Source organism: Sinocyclocheilus grahami, unplaced genomic scaffold, assembly GCF_001515645.1.
Source record: "Sinocyclocheilus grahami isolate Dianchi unplaced genomic scaffold, SAMN03320097.WGS_v1.1 scaffold459.1, whole genome shotgun sequence".
In the NCBI taxonomy this organism is placed as follows: Eukaryota; Metazoa; Chordata; class Actinopteri; order Cypriniformes; family Cyprinidae; genus Sinocyclocheilus; species Sinocyclocheilus grahami.
In genome coordinates, this window is record NW_015505638.1 from 865927 (window position 1) to 893125 (window position 27199).

Consider the following 27199-nt stretch of genomic DNA (forward strand, 5'->3'; position numbering starts at 1 on the left):
GCGCTCATGCACCCATACACACACACACACACACACACACACGGATACACGCTGAATCACATGGAGCGAGTCTGACAAATCTGTGAGTGTGAAAAGTCAATATGAAAACCACCAGAAAGTCGTCTACTACGATAAAACTATGTGTTTAACAGCTTTGTGAAATCGTGTGTGCTCTGGTAATCCGCGCGATTTATGTTTTTGACGGCGGGGAGCGCGCGCTGAGTATTTGTTTAGTTTTGAAGCTGTTATAGTCAAGAGCGTCTCACATATATTCAATATGTCATCAATATAAGTAAACGCCCGGCATATTATGTTGTGAATGTGGTTTTCATGCAGTGTGGAAAGTTACTTTGTCAAGGAAAGTGCTCGTCTGCTACCGGCTTTTTCAGAACAAAAGCGTTTGAGGGGCTGTTAGCGTTAGCCCGCTGCTAACGGTATGTGTGGAGGTATTTCTTTCACACAATACCGATTATATTTGTTTGATAATTAAGCAGCACCTAGATAATAAACGTATCTGTATTGCTCTGTGTTAGAAACTCAACCTGGCTTTTGTGTTTTTGAAATGGGGCACAGCTGGACGCATATCAGCATCCATCCATCGCATAACGTAAAGTAAAAGAAAACCTCTAACGTTAACTTTGGATGTGCGTGAAAATTACTTGATAAAGTGGATATGTTGAGCTTGGTTTTAACTCGGTAACGCACAATAAAAGCAACAAGTTGTGATCAGACTCGGTTTGTGCATGTGTGCGGTCTCTTTGTCTGGTATCGTGTCCATCTGAAGTCTTTAAACTGTCACTAATGATGCGCTTATTATTTGCACAAAAGCAGTTGTTGATGTTTCTCGAACTGCCTGATGATTCAGTTCTACTTAAGTCACGATTTGCGTTCTTAGGAAGAGATGTTCCCAGATTAAAGATCTACATTGTGCCAGGTTATCTATCTGGAGTTCATGTTTCAGTTTTTCTTCACAGCTGTAGTTGACTGTGTTTCAGATAAATGCTGGCAGAAGGGAACCCAAAGTTGTCGTTGCTGAGATGTGATCTGTGTGGATTATCGGCTCTAATATTCCAGCTTTCTAATGTGTTTTGTTGGCTTTTGTACAGAAGAATTTAGTCTACTTTTGTCTTTTGGTTTGTTATTGATTTCAACTTAAGTTGCTGTAAAATCCTGAACAAGCATATATAAGATACACACAAGACATGTAAGTGCATCAGTTGATAAGCTTTCAGGGTTTAAAATATTTGATTTGTAGTTGGGTAGTTGACATGAAATAGTCCTTTGTTGAGACATGCCAAACTCCATCTAAAAACATTTTAAATAACATTTTTTATTTTTGCAATTTTGCATGCAGTATTTAGGATTTCATATTAATTGAGACGGCTTTCTATATATTTGTACTTTTCTACATTACAATTGTATTTTAACTTTTTTTCCTCCCTCATGTAATTCCGAACCTGCATGAGGTGATATTTAGAAGTTTAGCAGTTTTGGTGACTATTGTCCATTGTATGGACAAAAAATGAAACAGAAATTTCTAAAAATATCTTCCTTAATAGTCCTCAGAAGAAAGAACGTCATACAGCTTTGGAGCAGCATGAGGGTGTAGACCAGTGATCCTCAAATCTGGCGCCCGAGATCCACTTTCCTGCAGAGTTTAGCTTTACCCTAATCAAACACACCTGAGTTTGCTAATCAATGTCTTCAGGATCATTAGAAAATCACAGGTAGATTTGTTTGATTATAGGGTTGGAGCTAAACTCTGCAGGAAAGTAGATTTCGCGAGCCAGATTTGAGGATCACTGGTGTAGACAGAATTTAAAAAAATTTGGTAAACTATCCCATTAAGTGAGCTATAGTGAAGATGAAATCTGATTTAAAATGGTGATAAACTGCATTTACCAGTTACAGGACAAGATTTACATTATCCTTTATACATTTATATTTATTTTAACCTGAAATTTGATTTTTAAAAGAATTTGTATGCATCAGCTATTCATTTAACAGATACCTTTAAGCAACTGACAAATGATAAAAGATAATACACTGCAAAAAAAAAAAATTTCTTACTCAGGATTTTCGACTTGTTTTCCAGTACAAATATCAGAACATTCTTAAATCAAGAAACAATTTACTTGTGAATCAAAATGACTTAAGATATTAAGTCTTGTTTTATGAGAAATGTATCAGTTAAGTCAGTTTATGCTTGGGAAAGAAAAGTAAACTTAATTCAAGCAGAAAACAAGATTTAGACCTAATATCCTTCAAGTCATTTTCCTTCTTAGATAAATGTATCTTGATTTAAGAATGCTTAGATATTTGTAATGGAAAACAAGGCAAAAATGCAGAATGAGAAAATAATTTTTTGCAGTGTACGAACAAGCAACATATTGTAAACATTAAAACTGGCTTGCAAACACAATCTCTATACTTGTGCGGGAAAGAGATGATAAATGATCCTGATAAAGACGTTCCTGTCACTTCCAGTGAAGTGAGAGATTCGCAGAAAAGGTCAACTCCTTTGTCTGGACTGCAGGTGTTACATAAATTCTTTCTATGAGTGTAGTAGTTTTACTGTCAAACAACCTTACATCCCGTAAGGGATGATCCTTTGAACTTGTAAGTGAGCCTGTCATTTCTACATAGTTAATTTGCATTGCAACTAGGGCTGGGTATCGATTCAGATGTCCCGATTCGATTCGATTTCGATTCACAAGCTCTCGATTCGATTCGATTCTCGATTTTTTTGATTACATTCAGTGAATATAGTTTTAATACAAATGCTATTGATATTTCTAAAAAATGAACAGTAAACATCAGTTTACAAATGGTGAATTAATAAAAAGAAATTAAGAACCACATGCCTGTATTTTAAACCTATACTTTTTTTGTATGGGTCCTTTTTTAAACAATAATAGGGCCCTATAAAATGTTCTTAATTTTTCTGGTAATCAGATGAATGCATAAAACATTAATTTAATTTATCCTAATCAAATGAAAATTAAACTCTTTTATTTTTTGGCAAACAAAGTGCTGCACAACAGAGGTTTACTGTTCAAATTAAAAAGAAAACAGATGTGATTATTCCTTTAAAAATAAAGATGTATTAATATTTATTATCAGTAGTAGCATTGATTCTTAAGAGTGCTAAATAGTCATATATTCTGACAGTTTCTTAACGTTAAACTAAACCTTTATTTTGAAGGGTTGCCGTGAAGAACTTGCAGCTGCTGTGTATGTGATATGATGGTAGTTTTCTCAAATGAAATGGTAAAATGCTAATGAAGTGACTCTCAGAGCAGCTGGAGATGACATTCGTGTTCATATCATCATATAGTGAGATGGCAGAAGCTGCGAGAACACCACGAGCATCATCCGGGCTTTAGTATGTTAAACAAAACAGTGCGCCCCGCCATTCATTCATTGCGGAAATCATGGCGCCTATGCGTGATATCAAATTCTTCCGCAGATTTATAGTATTACTATAGCATTTCACCTGAGCATTGCGCGTATGGCCATGATAAGTGCTGAATGAATGACAGGCTTTCTGTTGTAACATCGCGCAAGGTAAATAAGGGTGACATCTAGTGGAGAAGACTAATGATAAGATTCACATTAATCAGATCTTGTTTTAAATGTGTGCTGAAATAAATCCAGGAAAAGATAGATTTGTGGCTTTTGAGAATCGATATCGAATCGATGTCATTTTAAAAAAACGATTAAATCTATATTTTTTTGCCCAGCCCTAGTTGCAACCATTACTTGAAACTGTTCATCTAAGCAAGCAAACATTGTGTCATCTTTGCAACCACAGACTCCGCTGCAGTGAAATATCCTGTAGGTGCAGGCCAGGAGGGCAAGCCCACCTCTAATCAGTATGGCAGGAAGAGCTTAGGCTGGGATGGGTTTCCTCCTACCTGCCGTGCACTTCACGCTGCAGGTCACCAACCCGCCCTGCTGTTAGTAATTGAATGTTGGAAGAGTTTCTCTTGGCTCTGTATACTGAGCTTTAAGTGATGACGTTAACTGCCACCATGGGGCAAGGGGTGGCTTCCTCCAAGTCAAGTGAGTTACTCCCCTTTTATTAGGAAAAAGTGAGCAAAGCTGGAAGCTTTGTAAGAAAGGGAGAGATTATAAAGGGGTGGGGGTGTTAGTTTTCTTTTCTTTTACTTTTTTCTCAGTTTATGTTTCCCATTATTTTAGCACCACCTCAGCCTCCCTGTGTATTTTCCATTTCAACACAGATGCTATAGTTTGTGTTTTTTTTATTAGAGGGTTACTTCTGTTATTCAACCCGAAACGCAGTGGGTCTAATCAAAGCAAGCTCCTTCATTCGAGGAAAGTCGGCCCCCAAGGGTATGTGACATTTACCCGGCATGCATTTACTGAAGCCTGCTGCTGGGAATTCCTCCCTGAGAACAAAGTCGCGAGGGGCCGGAGTCTTAAAAACCTGTTACTCGCTGGTACATAATAGTAGTAGTTTCATAAAGAAATAAGCCGCAGGATTCTCCCACTGCAATTCTGCCTGTCAGTCAAAATGGCTTCATCTGACTTTAACAGTGGGTGGCAGTTTCTGGCTGCCTGATAGCCACATAAAGAGGCAAAAAAGGGAAGAAAGTAGTGGAGGTTTCAGAAGTGCACTGTTGCCAAATAAAGGGTTATGCTGCGATTCCCAGAAGAGCAGTTGTCCCCGTTCTCTTAAACTGGCATTTAAGGTCATTCTTTGGGTTTAGAAAGCACAATACAGTCATGTTTGGTGGTGTGTGTATATGTAATCATTGAGCACAATCATTGAGCACACTATTGTAATAGGAACCATTTAATTTAAAGTGAACAAGACATTTTCAAGGATCGTATTACAATCAAATTGCACTTGACCACATTAATGCTGGTGTAAGAGCATCTATTGTGATCAGAGTGTGTTCGAAGGGGGGCAAGGATCAGTCTTTTTTTCCACATGGGGTGCTTTATAACTAGTTTCCCCCATTTCTCACTTCTAATAGCTATTAGTATCATCATGTAGCCTATATGAGAAAGTTTCTAAACCAGGAAACACAATAGACCAGATACCCCCCCACCCAAAAAAACTAATCGTTTTGAATTTTCAGTCAATGTGTTGTTGTTTTTTTTAAGTTTTATAAGTGACAGAAATGATTTGTTAAACTTTGTTAAACAAGTAGTCTTTGAGATCTGGTGTAACGTGTAAATGTTGTCCAGCTAAACAATATGCTGGTGCAAATGTATGTTAACATCTGGTGTAAAGAAGCCCTTAGATGTGGGTCCATTTGATCTGATCAGTTCAGATGTGAAAGACTTTTTGATGTGGAAAAAAAAGATTATTTCAGAAAGAAGATATAAAAAAGAAATATGAGAAGTAGGTCACACTGGCAACTTCATGGGACTACTGTATCTTTTGTATTTGTTGCTGCCAAGGGGGAGAGAACAGTTGCCACAGTTGCCTTTTGGGCATTCTGTTTGAATTTAGTAACAAGCTTTGGGTGTTTGCTGAGAAATAATTTGCCCCTCATTGTCTTTGGAGTATAAATGGTACACTACCGCTTCAGAGTTTTTTGTTTTAATGAAATTAATACTTGTATATAGGATGCTCTGAATTGATCAAAAGTGAGTGTTAAATACATTTATAATGTTTCAAAAGATTTCTCTTTCAAATAAATGCTGTTCTTTTGGATGTTCTGTTCATGAAAGGACTCAGAAGAAAAGTATTAATTAGCATGTTTTCTGCTCTGATCAAAATAAGAATAGTTTCTTATGCCTAATAAGCATATTTTCCATCACAGCACATCAACATTTGAAAATATATTAAAATAGATTAAAATAGAAAACAGTTAGCCAATTTGAAATGGTATAATATTTCACAATATTTATGTTTTTACTGTATTTTTGACCAAATAAATATGCAGCCTTGCTGCCATTTGCTTTTTCACCAGTTGAGAGTACTTTCCTTCGTTTCTTTCTTGAGACATTAAATTATGTAAAAATGAGTTTGATAAAATGTTTTTGTACTCTTTTAAATAAGTTGCAGGTGTCTCTTAATCACAAGTGCTCATCAACATGGGCATGTGTTGTTATTAGTGGTCGACCGATATATCGTCAAGGCCAATATTTTGCATTTTTTAAATATCGGCATCGGCCGATAAGTTTTTCTGTTTGGCCGATGCGTTCGAGGCGGGACTTTTATTTTGACGGCGCTGAGAACGGCAGCGCCTGAGCACACAGTGCTCACATTCTCCCTCTTGTTCGCCATCATCATTAACAGTTCTGTCTAATACTGATAGAAGTCTGTCTAATAATCCGACAGAACTGTTAAACAAAGGAATTAAAATGTATACAAAAAGTATTATATCAATTGCTTTTATATTGTTAATAATAGAAAGGCACACATTATAATACTTTCTCATTTGCCGTCAGCATTCAGCAAATACGCATTTACATAATTTAAACAAATCTTTAAATGGCTAATGAAAATTTAATTTCACAAACCTTGCAAACTTAGTCGAATCCAGTTGTGAGATCTTGTGAAGTGTGCATGTGACCTGCATGATCACGTGTGCTCTGCGTGACGGTCGGTCCATGCAAATTGAATGCTTTAAACATTAAATTTGTGATTTAAAATTATGCTGTGCTTTATGCATTTGCCCACTGTCATATTCATGTCATTTTCACTGTGTGCTGTATGTAAAATGAGTATTACCTTGGCTTTATTTGAAAAAATATGATTCCCAATGCACGCAAACTTCCCAGAATACTGTTGTGCTCTGTTGGTTACAGTTTACTTCCTTTTTAGTTATATTTTTTATTAAATATTTATTTATTTGTGAAAATTACTTTGTCATCTAAAGTATAAGTATGTTTATTTTACAAATTAATTTTTTTATCCATTTTCAAATGATTTAAAATTTCTTAAATATGAATTAAAATAAATAAAATTATATCAGCGTTATATCGGTCATCGGGAACCCTACTTTCCAAGATGTCGGCATCGACATCGGCTGTCAAAAAAACAAGATCGTCTTCCTCTGATCATCTTGAGCTAAAACGATGCTGTTTCATGTTTAAGATGTGTGGTCTAAGTAGGTGTGTGCGATATTGACAAAAATTATCTCTCTATTTTCTGGGATTTTATCGATAACGATAATTAGACGATATTTTGCTGAGTGTGTTATTGGGCTGATATCTTAAGGACTGCCGAAGACAGCTGACTCCTAATGTTTTTAATATTCTTCATATTCTGTGTGGTGGTCAGTTCATACTGATAGAAATTAATCTTTTCCAATAAGTTTAAACTGATTTTTGCATTTTATGGGCATTTTTACCTTTATAAAGCCATTTTTTCTAAAAGTGTCCATTATCTTTTGAGTCAAATTCTTACATTTAATCAGGGAATTAAATCAACACAGAAGCTGCAGCTGAAGTGGCATTTAGATGTATTTACACGCATGTATTTTGTTTAATGCAAGACATAAATGCATTTAACCTGCAATTACAAGTGCATATTTTTTATCCATTTTCAAATGATTTAAAATTTCTTAAATATGAATTAAAATAAATAAAATTATATCAGCGTTATATCGGTCATCGGGAACCCTACTTTCCAAGATGTCGGCATCGACATCGGCTGTCAAAAAAACAAGATCGTCTTCCTCTGATCATCTTGAGCTAAAACGATGCTGTTTCATGTTTAAGATGTGTGGTCTAAGTAGGTGTGTGCGATATTGACAAAAATTATCTCTCTATTTTCTGGGATTTTATCGATAACGATAATTAGACGATATTTTGCTGAGTGTGTTATTGGGCTGATATCTTAAGGACTGCCGAAGACAGCTGACTCCTAATGTTTTTAATATTCTTCATATTCTGTGTGGTGGTCAGTTCATACTGATAGAAATTAATCTTTTCCAATAAGTTTAAACTGATTTTTGCATTTTATGGGCATTTTTACCTTTATAAAGCCATTTTTTCTAAAAGTGTCCATTATCTTTTGAGTCAAATTCTTAGATTTAAGCAGGGAATTAAATCAACACAGAAGCTGCAGCTGAAGTGGCATTTAGATGTATTTACACGCATGTATTTTGTTTAATGCAAGACATAAATGCATTTAACCTGCAATTACAAGTGCATAAATAATGTTTTGATATATTAAACATAAAACGTTGAATACTGATATTTGAAATTATTTAAAACATGGAAAAAAAAGAAAGAAAAAGCCTAAATTTGAAATGAAAACCGCCAGCAGGTGGCAGCAAATCATTGTTAATAAGTGAGTCATTGCGATTGAACCGAATTATTTAAACGGTTGATTCATTCAAGAATGAAACACTATCATGTTGCTCAGAGACACAAAACAGCACTGTGGGTGTATTCGGAATGATTTTTTTTGGCGAAATAGAGCAAAAACAAGCAATATGGTGTCTAAAACGTAAGTCTCTTAATTAACTTATTGTTTATTGAATTCAATGTCACATTTGTAATCATGGTAATTTTTGGAGAAAAACGCGACACTCTTCGTGCGAGATTGAATAACTATATGAAGTGGTATAAATATATAAATTTTCTGCCATCATGTCTTGAATTTGTGATCATTCTAAATGCATTTATGTTTTGAATGGTTTTTGCAAAATACTCGATAATGTCAAATCACACATCGTTAAAACAACAATTACGATATCATCGCAGACGATATATATCGCACACCCCTAGGTCTATGTCATAGTAGATCCTGTCACCAGAATATCTCTCTCTCTCTCTCTCTCTCTCTCTCTCTCTCTCTCTCACACTCACACTCTCTCACAGACAGACAGACAGACAGACACACACACACACACACACACACAGAAGGGTTCATTTCCTAAGGCTGAAGCTTTCTTAATGAGATTTTTCCATAATTCTCCCTCTGTCCCTTAGGTGATATGCTGGAGATCTTGACACTGTGTGTGGCTGCATGTGTTTGAGGTAGTTGAGGGAAAAATAGGCAGTGAGTGCCTCACAGGGAGATAAAGAGTCATGGTGGTGTAGTCAAAAAGAGAGAGCAGTATAAACTCGATAGAGAGCGAGATGGAGCACAAGCTGGTGTCCGAACACTCCCAGGGGATTCCTTGTAGCCAGTGTACAGAGACACAATGAAGGGAAATGCTTCCTGTGGGGATCCCATAGAGTTACTGTATCTTTCTTTTGTGGGAATAGATCTCTGCAAGCATCATTTGCATTCATCTTGTGCAGGGCTTGCAACCCTGCCTAAAAAAAACTAACTGTAGTCCACAGGGCAATTGGGAAGCCCCTGAGCTCCAGTATAAACTATAGTTATCATGTGCTTAGGGATTTTGAGGTGATGCAATATCTTGAGAGATATCCCAGCAGACTGAGAATCCTCCCTGCAGTTTTATTTCTCATGCAGTTTACACAGGGACGTGCATGTCATGCATGTTGGATAGTTGATTGCAGTAAACACAGAGCCGATCCTAAACTTCTGGGGGCCCAGAAGTTTCTTTTTCTTTCGTTGTTTGATTAACAGATGATGACAGACAGCAGCAGGTTTATACAGTAGGATGCTGTCACGAAATGCAGATACTGACTAGCATTCGATTACTTTTCGAACTGTTTATTTTCAACTAACATTGCACAAGACATAACTGACTGTGTTTAGTGAAAAATCACCAAAACTTACTTTTTTTACAAAGCGCAAAGTAGCCTATATCTGTCTGTGTTTCAGTCCGTCTCGAATCGCGCGCACGGAAAGCGCTTGGGGAACAGTGTCTCTTCTTGCGAATTTAACTCGTTTTTTTTTTTTTTAGTATCACAGGCATTAGTTCTTTAGTAAGAACTAGAGCCCGACCGATATGGGTTGTTTGGGACTGATACCGATATTAGGGAGTAAAAAAAGGGTATTGATATATCGGCCGATATTCTTTGTGTATATCATAGTACAGTACCAGTCAAAAGTTTGGACACTTTCCCATTCGTGTGTCCAAACATGTAACTGGTACTATATATATATATATATATACAGGAGCCAGCTTCTTTGGCAATGAATGTTTGTGGCTTACCCTCCTTGTGATCGGTGTCAATGATTGTCTTCTGGACAACTGTGTAGCCTAGTGAACCAAACTGAGAGACCATTTTGAAGCCTCAGGAAACCTTTGCAGGTGTTTTGAGTTGATTAGCTGATTGGCACGTCACCATATTCAAATTTGTTGAGATAGTGAATTGGTGTGTTTTTGTTAAATGTGAGCCAAAATCATCACAATTAAAAGAACCAAAGACTTAAACTACTTCAATCTGTGTGCATTGAATTTATTTAATACACGAGTTTCACAATTTGAGTTGAATTACTGAAATAAATGTTTTTCTTCTGACTATGACTGTACATAAATGTTTGTAAAATGGCACAGTTTTTAAATATCTGAAAGTACACTCTTAAAATCAGTCAGTCAAGCATTATAATATGATAATCAAGTATTATTTAATGATAGAACTTTAGTAATTAGAATTTAAACTTGATAACCATGTATGAATGCATATTAGTCATTTTAACTGAACTGACCGGTGGTGGTGCTTTTTGGTCATTCAGTGTTTCTGTAAAAAAAATTGGGGAAAAACTAACACACATACTGATAAGATAATAATGATACGAATTCTACTTATAAGGATTTAAATTCAAAACGCACTAAGGATTAATGAGCTGCTGAATTCATGAATATTAATCAGGTTGTGTGTGTTCGCTCTAATTAATTTGCTGAAATCAAAACAGGGACGATAATAGGTGAGCACCAGCCAGTGAGATTGCCGTTTGCGCATTAGTTCCGCCCACTACCAGAGAAACCGGCAGTTCTTAAAAGCTGAAGAATTCCAAAGGAACGCTGTTATTTTGACAAGAAAATACAACAACGAATATCGTTAACATGTAGCGAGTCAATTCTCTCTCTCTCTCTCTCTCTCTCTCTCTGCGTGTGTGTGAGACAAAGTGACGGCAAGGAGTGCGCCTTCACGCTAGAATTTACGGTACGTTAAATACAGGTGCGCTGCGCATCCATTGAGATGAACTGAAAAATAGCACAGATCGCTTGACAGAGAGAGAAACTCTGAAGCGCTCAGTCAGAGAGTGTTCAGTGAGTGAAAATATATCTGTGTTAAACTTAATACCTAGCCTCCAACTCACACACTGGTGAGTAAAATCTGAGAATTTATTAGCCATTGGCTAATATTAGACATCATTTAGTCGCCGGAGTGAAGATTTAGTCACATATGCGAGTGATTTGTGTCATTGTGTGCTCATATTCAAACTGTTTAGATATGAGTCAATCTGAAATCCAAACAAGTATCTGATTATGCATCAGCAGTTGTGGCCAAAAATGGCTGACCTGGAACCATGGTGACCCCTGAGAGAGCCTGTGTTTACACTGGTCCATCCAGAGTGAATGGATGCACGTAGACCTGTCAAGTGAATTAGTGTGTTTCTTTTGTAATGAATACAGAACATACAGCACCACGAGTTTGGTCCCATTACTAAATGAATGACTCTTACAAAACAATTATTTTTAGTGAATCAAAAATATACAGAATGACTAGTGTACTCTGATCCCTAAATAAATGACTCTAACAAATCTGTTCCTTAAAGCAAATCTAATACATACAGTGTGACCAGTGTAGTCCTATAGATTCTGGAACAAATTACTTTCATGAATTAATTGTGCATGAATCAGTGGTTTCTTAATTATTGCCTTGCTCACTGAACCACAAGATATTATTTTTGTCTCATCTTATTTGAAATGAACCAAGAACCTGTTATTTGGAAATAAACTGTTGAGGGAAGCAAATAAATATGAATTTTAAAATATTTCTTCCTCAAAATTAGTAAAAGAATCATTAAAAGCCTAGTTAGTTAAATTCCTTACTGCTGCCATTCCTAAGAAGCAATCTACCCTTATTCTGAAGCAACCGATATACACATAACAATAGGCTTTGCCAGTTGCCATTTAAATGTTGTTTTTTGATGTTGTCCTCTATGTACTGCCTGTTGTGCTAATGATGCTCTCTTGAATGAAGGAGCTTCCCCTGGAACTTACGCGATCGGCAACCGGCTGTTTATTGTTTTATTGCAGCCGATCTCTGTTCTGGACTTGCACAAACTGCGTTGCAATGCATATCATTTTCCAAATGTAATTTATGTGAAAATATGAAGTCTGTAAACGCCCGTTAACAGAGGCCAGAGACGCTGAAGACGGACGCACAGAGAAAAATACTGTAGCAGGCAGATCACTCACTGTTCATGATGCACAAACTTAGGGCTGGGCGATATAGCTAAAAAATGTATCAACGATATAATGTTTCATATCGTTCGGTATCGATAATTATTGAAATTTTTTATAACCTTTTTTAAAACAAAGAGCAATAGAATTTTTTTAAAAATTGAACCACTGTATTTTTAAATTAACTCAATTTATTAAGACAAACAACAAATATTTTTTGTTTTAACAATCAAACACAAAATAAAAATTAAATATCAAATTTTTACTGTTTTAAATGCAGATTAAATAGGTCTTAAGGAAACTTTTGTCTTGTCTCCCGAGGCCACAGGAGAGTGCAATGAGCAAAACAATGCAGCACATTTAAATTGTCAATGCAAGGAAGTAACTCTATTAAAAAAAAAGTGCATTACGTCTAAATTAACTCATAAAAATCTAATATAATTTCATAAATTGCATAAACAATTATGAACAAAACAGCATCATGTATTTATGCATTGCTTAGTCCAAAGAACCGAAGTGCCATTCACACAGACTGCATTTAAAAACATATGAGACGCAGTGAAAAGGAATAAACCTCCACAAATTCGTGACGTGTTTTCTAAAAGTTTAAACTGTTTTAACGTTGCATGGCTTTCTATACATCTCTTGTGTGAGACGCGAGTGCAGCAGAGTCATATTTGTCCGTCTAAAAAATGTGCTGAATATGCGTTCTGTGTGAATGGCTTGGTTTCGGTTTTAACCTAATCAAAATCTTCTCCGCATTGAGCTTCTATATTTCTCTAATATTTTGAATGAATGAAGCAGCAGCTGCGCGTCTCGTGGGCTAGACAAACAAAACTATTTAAAATGCAACAACGTCATGTACATCATTATCACCACATCTCGCGCACCACTGATGACGCTTCTTGATGCACACCTAACATTGCAAATGTTTATTTTAAAATCGACTAATATTCATCCTTTATTTACAATCAGGCAGGCACAGCACTAATTTCAACGTGTACGTGTTTGTGTGTGCTGTCTGCGTCACTCATAGCACGTGCCTATATCGTGCGCTATATCGAACATTTGTTCTATCGTTATCGAAGAAGGTGCACCGTCGATAAATATCGATACCGTTTTATCGCCCAGGCCTAAACAAACTATTGGAAGAAAATCCTAAATATTGATTTGGGGGTTTTAGGCATGGGCCAATTACCAGTTTCAAGGTATACCGCGATTTGAAAATGTCACGGTTTCAAAACCGTTAATATTTTCCCTTATACCGTTCCTGCTGTATGCGCTGTTTTTCATGTCTCCTCAAAGACTAAAAGTGTAGGAATCCCTCAGGTTGAGTGCAGTGTAGAGAGTAACACGACCCTGCTAGCAAGCGGTCAGTCGCGTGTGTGTAGGATGGCCTAACTTAAGGAGCTTCTCCTGGAACTTACGCGATTGGCAACAGACGTTTTTTGTCTTATTGCAAGCAACTTGTCTCTGTTCTGGACTTGCACAAACTCCGTTGCAATGCAATCGTTTTCCAAAATGTAATTTATGTGAAAATATGAAGTCTATAAACGCCCGTTAACACAGGCCAGAGACGCTGAAGACGGACGCACAGAGAAAAATACTGTAAATACTGTAGCAGGCAGATCACTCACTGTTCATGATGCACGAACTATTGGAAGAAAATCCTCAATATTGATTTGGGGGTTTATATGAATGTGTTTCTGAGGGGAACTGACTTCAGAAAAGTTTACGTGGTATTTTCTTTTAATCTCGTCTCTGTATAGTTCATATTAAAGTGGTGTTTCAGCGCAGTGCTGCTTTGTTTACAGCGGTAACCAAGGAAACTCTGCATCTGGTGTTCTAGAAGCGCCTCCTGCTGTCAGAGAGTGTGACTGCATCTCATTCAGAGCTTCTGCTGTTTGATTCGTTCTGGCATGTAGTATCATTTCACAAAGCTAGTCAGAACAGAACATTCTGTTTTTGCTTCAAATTGGGTTATTATTAAATCAAATTATGTATATGAAATTATATAACTAAATGATATGAAATTATATAAATGATATGTATATGAATTATATAACTAAAATTAAATAACTGTAATTACAGATTTAGGTTAAATGAAGATGTCAGTCTTTTTCTTCTTTTTAGGGCTGAAGTAGCTCTAGCAGTAAATCAACCATCCACATCAAAAGCTCCAGGACAGGCCACATTTCAGAAACAAATCAAAGAAAAAATAAACATACTACTGTTCCAACTATTCTGTATGTTGCTCATAATATATTGTGTTCAATTTTTTTTATGCAGACATTTAAAATTAACACATTTTAGAGCTGTAACAACAATACCGTGAAACCGTGATATTTTTGCTTAAGGTTATCATACTGTCAAAATACCGGCCCATGCCTACTCCTGATAGCAATTTCCTGACCTATTGGTGTGCAATCTTGATCTTCCTTCATTGACAGCTCATGTGAGACAATCTTGGGCGAGTCTGGTATCTTTCACACAGGTCTGGAGTAATGAGCGATGGTGTGAAATGTTTCAGTACAGACTGAGTGGCAGTAGACAGATGGGGCTGTCACTGGACTCTTGCTCTCGGAAGGAGAAGGGCCTGAATAAGTAGGACATGTACTTAAAGGCATACCCAAAGGGACTTCTTAAGACCCATCTGGAAGATACAAGTTATTTCTATCATCCTTGGGAGAGCCCATGAGAACATCCAGTGACTTCTCAGAGACATAAAGTGATTGACAAGTTTCCTGAGTGCTGTTTGATAGAATGTTGGACATGGCTATTGCTGCTTTCAGTCTAAAGGCTTGTTCACAGCAGGACGAATATCGCGCGTGATTATCGCCGGCGTTTAACGCCTCGTGACTAAACAAAGGGTGCCAATGTGAGTGTGCACACCAACGCGCCAAACGCGAGGCGTAAAAGCGTAATTTTTAAAAAAACGCCTTGGGCTCGTTTTTTTGGTTTGACGTACCGCGTTAAAAACTGGCTGACCAATGAGATTGGCGCTTTTGTTCACATGCCTGGAGCTGCTGAAGTTACAGTAAAACACGACTTGGTGGCGCTCAAGCACAAAACGGTCTTGCCGAGCACACTTTGATACCTAACGACAAAGAGGAAGTAAGTAGACCAAGAAGATGCATCGAGGCAAGATGAATGTAGAGCTACTGGTCTCATTAGTATCTGAACACAAAGGGCTTTATGACAAACGCGACAGCGACTACAAAAATCTCGATAAGAGGGAGTTATGATGGAGAGGAATTGCAGATCAAATAGGATTCGATGTGTACCGGGGTATTTCTGTTTTTCATTAAGCGCCATCTAATGTCAGGGAGTGAATTTGCACGTTCACTCGGCTCATCGCCTGCAAAAATCGCGAAATCACAAAAGACGCGTTGAAAAACGTCGGCGATAAGCATGTGCGATAATCGTTCCGGTGTGTACAAGGCTTAAGAAGTAGATATTGCAGGGCTCCATAATAAGGTTTGCACTCTGGTCCAGGTCAAGTTTGATAGTGTTTCAGGCTAGTAGAAGGAACAGTCCTAGTCAGAAACTAAATCTTCCAGTAATTGATCTTGTACATGTGTTTGTCTTGCAAACTCAAAACAGTTTTTTACTAAATTAAAATTGTTGCAAATTATATTAAAAATTATATTTAAAAAGTAAATTTTTATATGATATAAAAAAAAAACTTAATCTTGGAATAATTATTTTATATGATATAAACATATTTTTTTATATAAAAAAATAATATTTGTTCTGGCATATATACTGTATGTATACATATATATATTTATATGCATATGTATGTATGTATGTATTTATAAAATTATAATAATTACTAATTACCAAATGTTGTGTTGTGTAAGAATGTTACGGAGCCCTTAACAGGACATAGTAATGGAAATAATATGAGAGAGAGAAAAAAAAAAGATATTTCAGTGCTTTTCTGTTTTCTCGCAAATGTTTGTGTTCCCTACAGAAACTTTGCATTCGCTTGTAAAACTTTCTTTTTGTGAAGGAAAGCAAAGTTTTTTGGGGGATGGCAAAACTTTTGTGAGAATGCAAAAGCATTTAAATGTATTTCCCCCCCATCCTATCTCATATTTTTTTCTCATATGTCTCTTCGTAGAAAAGGAGATCTCTGAATAAATTAAAAGAACCCTTATTGCAATAACTGTAGTGCCCTTGACTTTACTGTGCGAGCAATAGTTTACATTTAGAAACTTGACCAAGAAGTTCCCAGGCAGCATGCCATTGATGGAGTGACTTCCATTCCAAGTCTTTACTTGGATCATTTTGTATACCAAAAGAACCTATATGCCATCCCACACAAATCAAATCTATCATTAAATGTTAAGGGTGCTCCAATCAGGATTTTTGGAGCCGGTCACAGGAAGCAGTATCTGCCGATACGATCAGCGATGCTGATCTTTTTGAAGCCTTATTTTTATCATGTAGAATTATTAATAATGGTGCTCCAATCCGGATTTTTACAGACATTCATTAAGGGCCTGAATTTAATTTTTGAAAATGGGGGGAATTCTCCTCTTAGGTGACTATTGTAGGGGTGGAGTGGGGGCATTTTTTTAGACATTTTTCAAAAATATATAATTATCTCACCTAAATGTTTGATCATGCAGTGCATTTTGTAACATAAAGCCATATCACCCTGCAGCCCAAGACTGGTTACCCACTGAAGCTAAGCAGGGCTGAGCCTGGTCAGTACCTGGATGGGAGACCTCCTGGGAAAACTAGGTTGCTGCTGGAAGAGGTGTTAGTGAGGCCAGCAGGGGGGGTCACCCTGTGGTCTGTGTGGGTCCTAACGCCCCAGTATAGTGACGGGGACACTATACTGACAAAAAGCACCGTCTTTCGGATGAGACGTTAAACCGAGGTCCTGACTCTCTGTGGTCATTAAAAATCCCAGGATGTCCTTCGAAAAGAGTAGAGGCTGATCATTATGGCCTCCTAACAATCCCCATATCTACTGATTGGCTTCATCACTCTGTCTCCTCTCTACCAATAAGCTGGTGTGTGGTGGGCATTCTGGCGCACTATGGCTGCCATCGCATCATCCAGGTGGATGCTGCACACTGGTGGTGGATGAGGAGATACCCCCTGACAATGTAACGCGCTTTGAGTGCCCAGAAAAGCGCTGTATAAATGTAAGGAATTGATTAATTAATTAATAAACATATTTTTAAGTTAATTACTCAAAAAAAATTTGTCGGCCTGGAACCAATTTATATGATATTTTTTCAGTTCAAATCCACAGATATCATAACACTCTAAATGTACCTTGTTTAGCATGTATAATTAACAAGATGTTACTTGTCACTGGCATTAGTGCAGTCATTGCTAATAGAGTCAATGTGTTTACCTTCATGTGGTCTATACTCTTCAACACAATGGTAACCTTAAAAACTTCAACATAACAGAAACTCTTTTAAATGTCAAACACAACAGCATTAAAAACTAACAGGTCTTTTCCTTCACTAAAAAACACAAAATGACACTTAATTTCAACATTTACTCTCCTTATCCAGTCCTATGCAAAGCATGCTGGGAACTGCCCAATTTTATTGGTTACTACAACTTAATTTTTAAAGAAATTCAATTAATGCAGAACTTTAAGTTTAAATTACACACAGTATTTAGTTAATGTAATGATCAACATTATTATGTCAACTGAACTCACAAAATAATGTTTGCAACTTAAAAGGCTTAATTAAATTATTAAATTAGAATTTTTAACTTGCAACCATGTATTTATTTAACAGGTCCCCTGAATAATTTTTAGAGTTTATGTGAGGCGGCCTTATGTGTGTGCGCTTTGAGTGTGTATGAGCGCACCACTCTAGGAGAGAGCACGAGTGCTGAATGGTTTAAACACTGGCAAGACTTAAAAAGAAATGCGAATTATAAACTTTAGTGACAATGCAACAATTGCAACAGTGTGCAAGTGACAATTCCTATGTCAACTGTGCAGCTTGCTTATAGTGCATACGCGATGTGGTGATTTGAAGCCATTTGCGCATTTTAAGAGGGAAACAAACTCACCCTGTTTGTGAAATTATGTCTCACAGAAAGTTTTCAAATTACTTTAAGTTGTTTAACCTGCACCCCCCCATTTTGGTACTCACAGCCGAAAATGACCTACCTAACTAAAAATGGTAACAGTTCCTGACAACAGTGTGCTAAACACACAATTTTAAAGGGGTCATATGATGCTGCTAAAAATAACATTATTTTTTGTATTTGGTGTAATGAAATGTGTTTATGCGGTTTAAGGTTAAAAAAACACATTATTTTCCACATACTGTACTTATTGTTTCTCCTCTATGCCACGCCTTTCTGAAACGCATCGATTTTTACAAAGCTCATCAGTCTGAAAAGCGAGGTGTGCTGTGATTGGCCAGATATCCAGTGCATTGTTATTGGCCGAATACCTCAAGCGTGTGACGGAAATGTTACGCCCCTTACCATATTGTGATGTCAGGCCGGAGCGATGATTCAAAAACATGAAAACCCATTATAAATGAGGCATTCGTTGCATCCAGTGGGGACATAATTATGGATTATAATGACTTGTACTGTCTTTTTACGCGTTGCGTTGCAACGCGCCGCGTAAATGTAAAACCATGTCTGCATTTGTGATCGGAGAAATGACAAACAACAAGCCCTACTCTACACTGCCCAAAAAACTCACTTTAAATATAAAATATAAAAACTCTTTAAATATAAAAAACTTACTTACAGTGGGCTTGAGAACGGCGCAGCCGGCGATTTCAACGAAGGAGCGTCCGGAAGGACATGTGACGACTCCAGGCTGAACTCCGCTTCGTCCACGGTGAAAGCCGATCCGGCGATCGACAGTGCAAAGTTGTAGTATTTCGTCAGCAGCCAGCACGGATCAGCTCCAGGCATGACGAAGCAGATATCGTCCTCTTTTGGAGGACCAAACAAAGTAGTTTCGCTTTCACTACGAAGCACACAGTGCCTTCACGACATGGCGGCAGCAACAATACTACAGCGAGAATAAAAGTTACTCCTTCTTTCTTTGTGTGAACATTTGGGCGGCGTTATGCAAATCTTCCCAAATAGTGACGTAGATATGTGGGGATGTGTTAAGAATGAGCTGTTTTAGGTAGGCGTGGTTAACTCTTAACTTTTATAAAGAATATCTCTTTGGATTTGAGACTTTAGTCTTTGCAACTTTACAGATCTTCTTTATACACCAAGAGCTTGTAACACTCCAAAGAGAAAGGAAAAATTGAAATCGCATATGACCCCTTTAATGTCTTTGGAAAGAAGATCCTTTGGGTCCATCATCCAGAGTTGATAATGCTAAAAAGTTATAGACACTGAAGTGCCTTGAAAAAAATTGTACCACACTGAATTTTTTTTATTTCATCTAAAAATACATGAAATCAGTCCCAGAACAATCCAGAAAAGTAATGGGTTGAAAGTCACATGTCTCATGAGTTTCTATTTCAAATCTGAAGAAGATACCATGAAAAATGAGATTCCTGTAACCATTTTTCTGAGACTATGTCTAGTCGTCTAACCGTTCATCCAATCTATTTCAAACGTGGCGGATGTGTTGCTGCGGACCCAAGGGAGTGCAGTGTCGCATTTTGGTGCAACATGGACACCTGACACATTCAGAATGAATAAACTTTTAATAAACTACAGAACAGCACGAGCCTGAAGTAGCGTGCGGCAGGGCTTATATTAGTGCTGGGCGGTATGACCAAAAATTTATATCACAGTATTTTTCAAAATTATACCGGTTTCACGGTACATGGCGGTATTTTTTTTTTCATGCATGACCAGGTGTGAACCATATTTTCTACTGATTGAGAGAGGAAATACTGCAGTATATTGTCTTAGAATAGTTGCTAAATCTAGTGCTAAAGTCGCGCTTGTGTATGTAAGAGGCGGGAGCTGATGGCAGGGGTCGGTGGATATTTGTGGCAGTCAATGTGGATATTGTGGATGAGTTCTTCTGTGTCATCATGTTCTATTAGTTCTACAGCTTCAGTTTCGAAACTTTCACGCTTAGTAACACATACAGCTGTTCCCTCACCACAGTGCAACAGTGAAAAGGGACCCCTTTCAAACAGTGTCGAGTTCTGAATGTTGTTTAAGCAACATACACCGTTATTGCGGTATTTTAAAAATTGATATCATAACAAAAATAAACACCGGTATTCGGTATGAAGCGGTATACCACCCAGCACTTGCTTATATGCTCCATGAACGGACACTGCACTAGTGATACAAAACACACAGGTCTGTTAAGAGCAATACTTTTAATAAGGTAGCCTAACATTTTTCTAACAAACAGATCACTCCCAAATCAGAAATTAGCAGCACAGTATTTACTGACACCGTAAAGGGTATAGGCTAAATAAAAGAAGAACGAAAAATAAATGAACGAAGTTCAACGAACTGTAATAAATAAAGAACACGGTAGCATACGTTCAATAACAGCGTCCCACATTTTAATTAACGAACAGTTTAAATAAAAATTAAATGAATTCCCTTATATAGAATAAAACAAACTGTAATAGGCTAAATAGAACGTTAGGCTGGCTAGACAGCTCACATTTAAAAAAACAAACAATTTCTTTACAAAGTCAAACTTTCAAATAAATCACAATCAGGTTGCAAGCTAGTGAAGCTACCTACTAGGTCTACCTACACTCTTATCATGTTGTGTGCGAGGAAGATGAGTTTTCAGGTAAAATGGAACTTTGTGTCTTATTTACAACGTAGCCAGCTTTTGAGAAAATGCGCTCTGATGGAGTTGAAGTGGCCGAAACGCATCGGAGGTGTTTGGCTGCAAATGCCAGTTTATGGTACCGGTCACTGTTTTGCTTCCACCATGCAAGTGGGCCCGACTGTATTTTAGTAGTGTCTCTCAAATATTGCTCCATCTCTTTCTTTGTGCTATCTCTGTGTTCTTCTTCCTCTGGGTGGGGGTGGTGGCGCAACAATCAGATTTTTCAAACTTGATGTGCTGTTGTGGTACTTCCAGATAAACTGAATCATAATGTTCACTCATGGGCAATTCATATTGAAGTGCGAATGAGAACGGTTTTGCGGGGGATGCCAGGTTTTCGGGGGAAAAAAAAGAAAAGAATATTCGAATCTCAATTTAAAATCTAATGCCAAGCCACCGAACGAATATTCAAATAATCGAATATTCTGGTCCAGCCCTAATAATGTCTTCAGCCGTTTAATTATTAATTATTTATAGTGCTATGTCTCAGCTTATACACGGTTTAAAAAATCTGTAAAAATATTACATTGAAATGTGCGCTGTAGGAATTTGTCTATTTTAATTATACCTGTCAAGTTTGTGGTTTTTCATCATTATGCAGTCTGTTTAAATATTCGGAAATGCATGCAGTGCTACTTTTTGTCTTTTTTTCTGTTTAACTTTTATTAAACTGCAGATCAAAATAGAACAGGCCTATACCCTAAATAAGGATAAATTATATTGGAACGCATCTCCAAAATAATCGCATACACAGATGCACGTTGCCATTACAGAAGTCAGCGCCAAACAACAGGCAAAAAATATATAAACTGAGGTAACAAAAGTGATTCAGTCAAGATCAGTGAGGGATTTTCTTTTCTTTTGTTCTTTGATTAACATTAATGACTGGCGGCAGCGGCTGCTGTCAATGCACGGATCCAATACACCCTCGTTTTCTTTCTCAACGCTTTACGTTCACTTGAAGGGTTAGTTTACCCAAAAATGAAAATTCTGTCATTAATTACTCACCCTCATGTCGTTTCAAACCCGTAAGATCTTCGTTCATCTTCAGAACACAAATTAAGATATTTTTGATGGAATCTGAGAACTGTCTGACCCTGCATAGACAGCAACGCAACTGAAATGTTCCCAAGTCCAGAGACGTAGCAAGGAGATTGGTAAAATAATCCATGTGACATCAGTGGTTCAACCGCAATTATACGAAGCTACGAGAATACTTTGTGAGCAAAAGAAGAAAAAAAAAAACGACTTTATTCAACAATTCGTCTCCTCCGCATCACCCTGTAGTGCCATTTTGGAGAGTATCAGCTGGACGTAAACAAGGTATGCTGTTCTTTGTCAGCTGCATCACGCCGGATCTGTTTCCTACGTTGTTGTGATTTGATCTGAACGGAAACAGCGTATCCGTGTGACGCAGCTGACACAGAACAGCAATGTCCAGCGGATATTCTCCAAAATGGCACCAGGGTGATGCGGAGGAGACAAATTGTTGAATAAAGTCTGTAACAAAGTCAATGATCGAGAAGGAAGAGGACTGGGTCGGCTTGACTGCTGCTGGTGATTTTATTCAGGTTTCAGTTAACAAACAGAAAGTCGCACTACCAGCGCTCAATATAACACAGTTGCATAAGCAATATACATGGGGCTCTCCCGAGTAGTCACGGTTTCCACACACTCAGCAGTCTGTCCCTCTCTGCCTGCCTTTTCATTCCCAGGCCTCTTTATGCAGTCTCTCCACATCAATTACTGGAACAAGACACAGGTGTTTGTCATTTGCATTTGACCCACTTACTCACCGCTTGTCTCCCAACTCTCTCTCCTGCTGCAGACCTCCCTGAACCACGCCCCCCTCGCCACAAAGTCGTTTTTTTTTCTTTTGCGCACAAAAAGTATTCTCGTAGCTTCGTATAATTGCGGATGAACCACTGATGTCACATGGATTAATTTAAAGATCTCCTTGCTACGTTTCTGGACTTGGGACATTTCAGTTGCGTTGCTGTTAGGGATGTAACGATTACCGGGTTGACAATAAATCATGATAAAATTCCCCACGGTTAGTATTACTGTTTCATCTTTTAATTATCATTAAAACTGTATTAGATTACTCGCGATAAATAAATACTGTCCAGCATAAAGCCCAGTTTTAAGTAACAGTCTCACAGAAAGAGTAGCTTCGTTTTGAGTGAAAACAGGGCGGAAAAGCTGGGAGGTTTTAAAAGAGTGCTAAGGGAATTATACAAATTAATATATGAATTAATTAATTATATGAATGTACCTCTGAAGGTTCTAACTGTCTTCAGAAACGATTCGGTGGCATTTTGTTTTCATCGCAATTCTGCTGTGTCCTTGGAAGTTACGGGAATTACAGCTCTAATTCAGCTTTTCCATCAGCGCCACCTGCTGTCAGCGAATAGATTTACAGAGACCTCAGTGTTTCCCCTAGCGCCAGATCACAACAGAAGTAATTTAAAGTTACCTTTCTTATCCACCTTTTTCTTGTCGTAAAAATGGGCGCGGCCATTTGGAAAATATATGGGTATGGCTTCCGGTTTCATCTGCGTCCACTCCGTCCAGCTATTTTTAGCTGAGCAAAACAGTTCGTTTTGCTGCTTGATATTGAAAGTTGGTGTGTCTTATCATATTATTTTAATGTATTATCTGAAATTATGAACACACTGGTTTGTAGTGCAAACAGTTTTACCGTTTACTGCACGTTGTTATTCTCCTCGTTATTTACCTATAGCGGCTAATGAACCGGAAGTCTCACCCATAGGCTTACTTCCGCGTTGAAGAAAAAGGTGGATAGAATATGTCTATACCTTGTTCTTTCATTAAGCAAACTAAATAGCCTTTGTTATTATTTATCTGTCTATGTTATTTATCTTATTTACACGATGGCATGTCATTTCAGTCTCTACGTTATGGTCGCGCTCTCTGTATCACGCACAGCGGAGTTCCGCCCCGATGCGCGCGCTCGCGCACACACACACACACACACAAGTGAGCCCACTCCCACTAATATTAGTATATATTAAGCTGCAAAACGATTCATATTTAAATATGAATTCTGCGTGTCTCTGTGTTAATGAATGGCGCAGACACGCGGTTTTGTGTAGTACTCGTACTAAAACGCTCGTGCCGCTTCCGGTGATATTAACCTCTGTCGTCTCACTAATGAGGACATAAATACATGAACAACATCTCCAGAACTGCTCTGAGAGTCACTTCATCAGCATTTGACCGTTTCATCTAAGTAAAACTATACTCATGTCATACACACACAGAAATGTAATGGTATTCATGGCAACCCGCCAAAATAAAAGTTTGGTTTAACTTGAGGGCATTGGCAGAAATATATTTCTATTGTTGAGTAGAATGTACGTAACAGACTGCTACTACTACTACTAAAATTATTAAAACCTTATTTTTAAGGAATAAGCATTCAATATTTCTTCAATGTTTTAATTGTAATATTAAATTACCTTTATTTTCCAAAAAATGTAATTTATCCCCCCCCAAAAAAGCCGTAAACCTAGGGGAAACACTGGACCTATATTTACATTCAGTCTGTGTGCAGTTTCTATCTGGCCAGAAACTGACTGAATTTGCATGCCCTGCTGTAAATTTTGACCGGTTGATGAAAAACAAGCTTATGTAGATTCTACACAATTAAACAATTCAGATAAGTTATCTAGAATTATTTAAGGAGCAGATAAAATACATATAATCATTTATTAATCAATTATCATTTTAACTTATATCTTTTCTTTATTTAAAGGCTGAAATGTGATGTTTACCTTTTGATTAAACTTTTTCAAAGCTTTATTTGAACATTTACATTAGATATTTTAACATGCTATTAAACTGTTGTCAGTCAAGTTGTTATTTAAAATCCGAACATCATTGGTAATGTTATTGTTTTAGTGATTATGCAAAAACAAAAGTCATTTTGTTTGTTGATTTTTAAATATAAAACTTGGTGAAGTGATTAATGTGTCGGTACTTTTTGAACATCTCCAGCACATTTTAACAATACTGTGATAATACTGATAACCGTGACAATGTTTGTCAATATAATCGTGCTAAGAAATTTTCATACCTTTACACCCCTAGTTGCTGTCTATGCAGGGTCAGACAGCTCTCAGATTCCATCAAAAATATCTTAATTTGTGTTGCGAAGATGAATGAAGGTCTTGACATGAGGGTGAGTAATTAATGACAGAATTTTCATTTTTGGGTGAACTAACCCTTTAAGACATAACCGATTGTATTTATGGGATATTTTTTTATATAATTCTGTGTGTATTTGTCCTTTTGAATGTGTAAGAATGCGAGAAAGAGCTCAGTCTAATGTTCGCATATATAAGAAGCTAGGGCTGTGCGATTTGGGGGAAAATATCAAATTGCGATTTTTTTTGACAGATATTGCGATTGCGATTTTAAATTTGCAAAGTCAAGCTTCAGCTCAATATTCTCAATAATGTGCAGCACAGTATGGGTATCATTACCCTGCTGAAAAAAACAATAGAAACCATCAAAGAAAGTCTTACAGTTTCCATTACACCATTACAAAATTCCTTTTTATTTTGGGCATTATTCCAATAGGAATTACTGTTGTTCTATTGGTTGCCATCTGCCAGATTACATCCCTCCAATAGAATCCATCAAATAGACACCATTATAGTTTACATGAAAACCAATACAATTCCCATTATAACCCTGAAATCCATTAAATTTGTAATTGTGTTTTGGGAGGGGTTCTATTGTTTTTTTTTTTTTTCAGCAGGCAAGATTATAATGGTATAACTACTTTTACAGAATTAACTTAATTACTGAATTTCACAGAAAATATTTGTTTATTTTTTATAAATGGAGCGAGTACGAGAAGCATTCACAGACACAGGCTGTGTGTGCGCTCTTCTGAATTGGGAATAGTGAACATGCATCATAAACTTATTTGAAATTAATCAGTTGGGGAGATAAAATGTGTAAGATAATGTTCACGTACTAACAAAAACATCTAAGAATGTGTCTTTTATTCTCCAGTACTGAAAACAGAACCGATAAGGGAGCTTTTGATATGCGCTGTGAAGCAGCTCTTGGAAATTACCCTTTTTGTTCGTTGTCTGTCATTTCGAAGCTTAAGTTGCATACGTTTTTCTTTAGTTTTAATTTGCCTAACTATCGATCTGACCCAGTAGATGCCATAATCCCACTCTGTCTCTCTCCCGCTTTCCGTTTTTTATTTATTTTTTTTTAATGGTGGGTGTTTACGCAGTTGGCTAGAGCAGTGCTGATTGGAGAGAACAGAGGTGTGCTCACTCTATTGGTTAGTAAGACTGCAACTCAAGGCTGGCAGTCATGCATATGCTCTGGAACAAAGTAATATCGCGTCCATATCGCAGGCTTTGCGATTAGGAAATCGCGATTTCGATTCAATTTTGATTAATCGCACAGCCCTATAAGAGGCAGCTTTTGTGCGTGCGCTTTGTGTGTGTGAGTGCACAGCGCGGTAAACAACACGCGGTGCAGAAGTGAGGTCTATTTCGTCTTCTTGCAGTTGAATCTTTTGAAATCACAATAAATGCGCATACAGAAATCGAGAAGCAGAATCGAAATGTAATTTTATAACAAGTAATTTGATTCCTGACCGTATGCATCTGATCTGATTTCCGAAATTGGAATAGCTTTTAAAAAATATTTTTTGCAACTTACTAGGTTTATCATTTGTAATTTTTTACGATAATGTCGATAATTGTCTGTTACCTGACTGTTGACATCGACATCACGATACTTACGAGACATCGTCGATATACGATAATATCGTCATATCGCCCCGCCCTAATGGCAACTATGCAAAACAGCCTGTAGTCCTTTCTGCCTGTGAGTCAGTTTGATGCCACTTTACCAAGCATAGTTCACAGACCTTAGGAGTTCTAACATTTTGGACAAGTTAGCCATCACTGGTAAAACACTTTGTATATTCATTTGTTTGTACTTGTATCATTTGTATTTGTTTAATAAGTATAGGCTATTAATAAGTACAACCTAATTGGTGTGAAATCTAATATGCATTTACAGTACATTAGATTACAAGAGAAGAAATTGATGAATTAAGTTGTTACTTTTGTGTTGTGCACAAAAAGTATTC

The 27199-nt window shown here is 37.2% G+C and overlaps 1 protein-coding gene across 1 annotated transcript in view; it reads left to right on the plus strand.

Moving 5' to 3' along the window:
• Window positions 1-27199, plus strand: part of LOC107552859 (protein tyrosine phosphatase type IVA 3-like) — a 46222-nt gene continuing 19023 nt past the window's right edge. Inside the window, exon 1 of the mRNA XM_016234880.1 lies at window positions 1-82. The gene's annotated coding sequence lies outside the window, so the exon portion shown is untranslated. The remainder of the gene's footprint in view (window positions 83-27199) is intronic.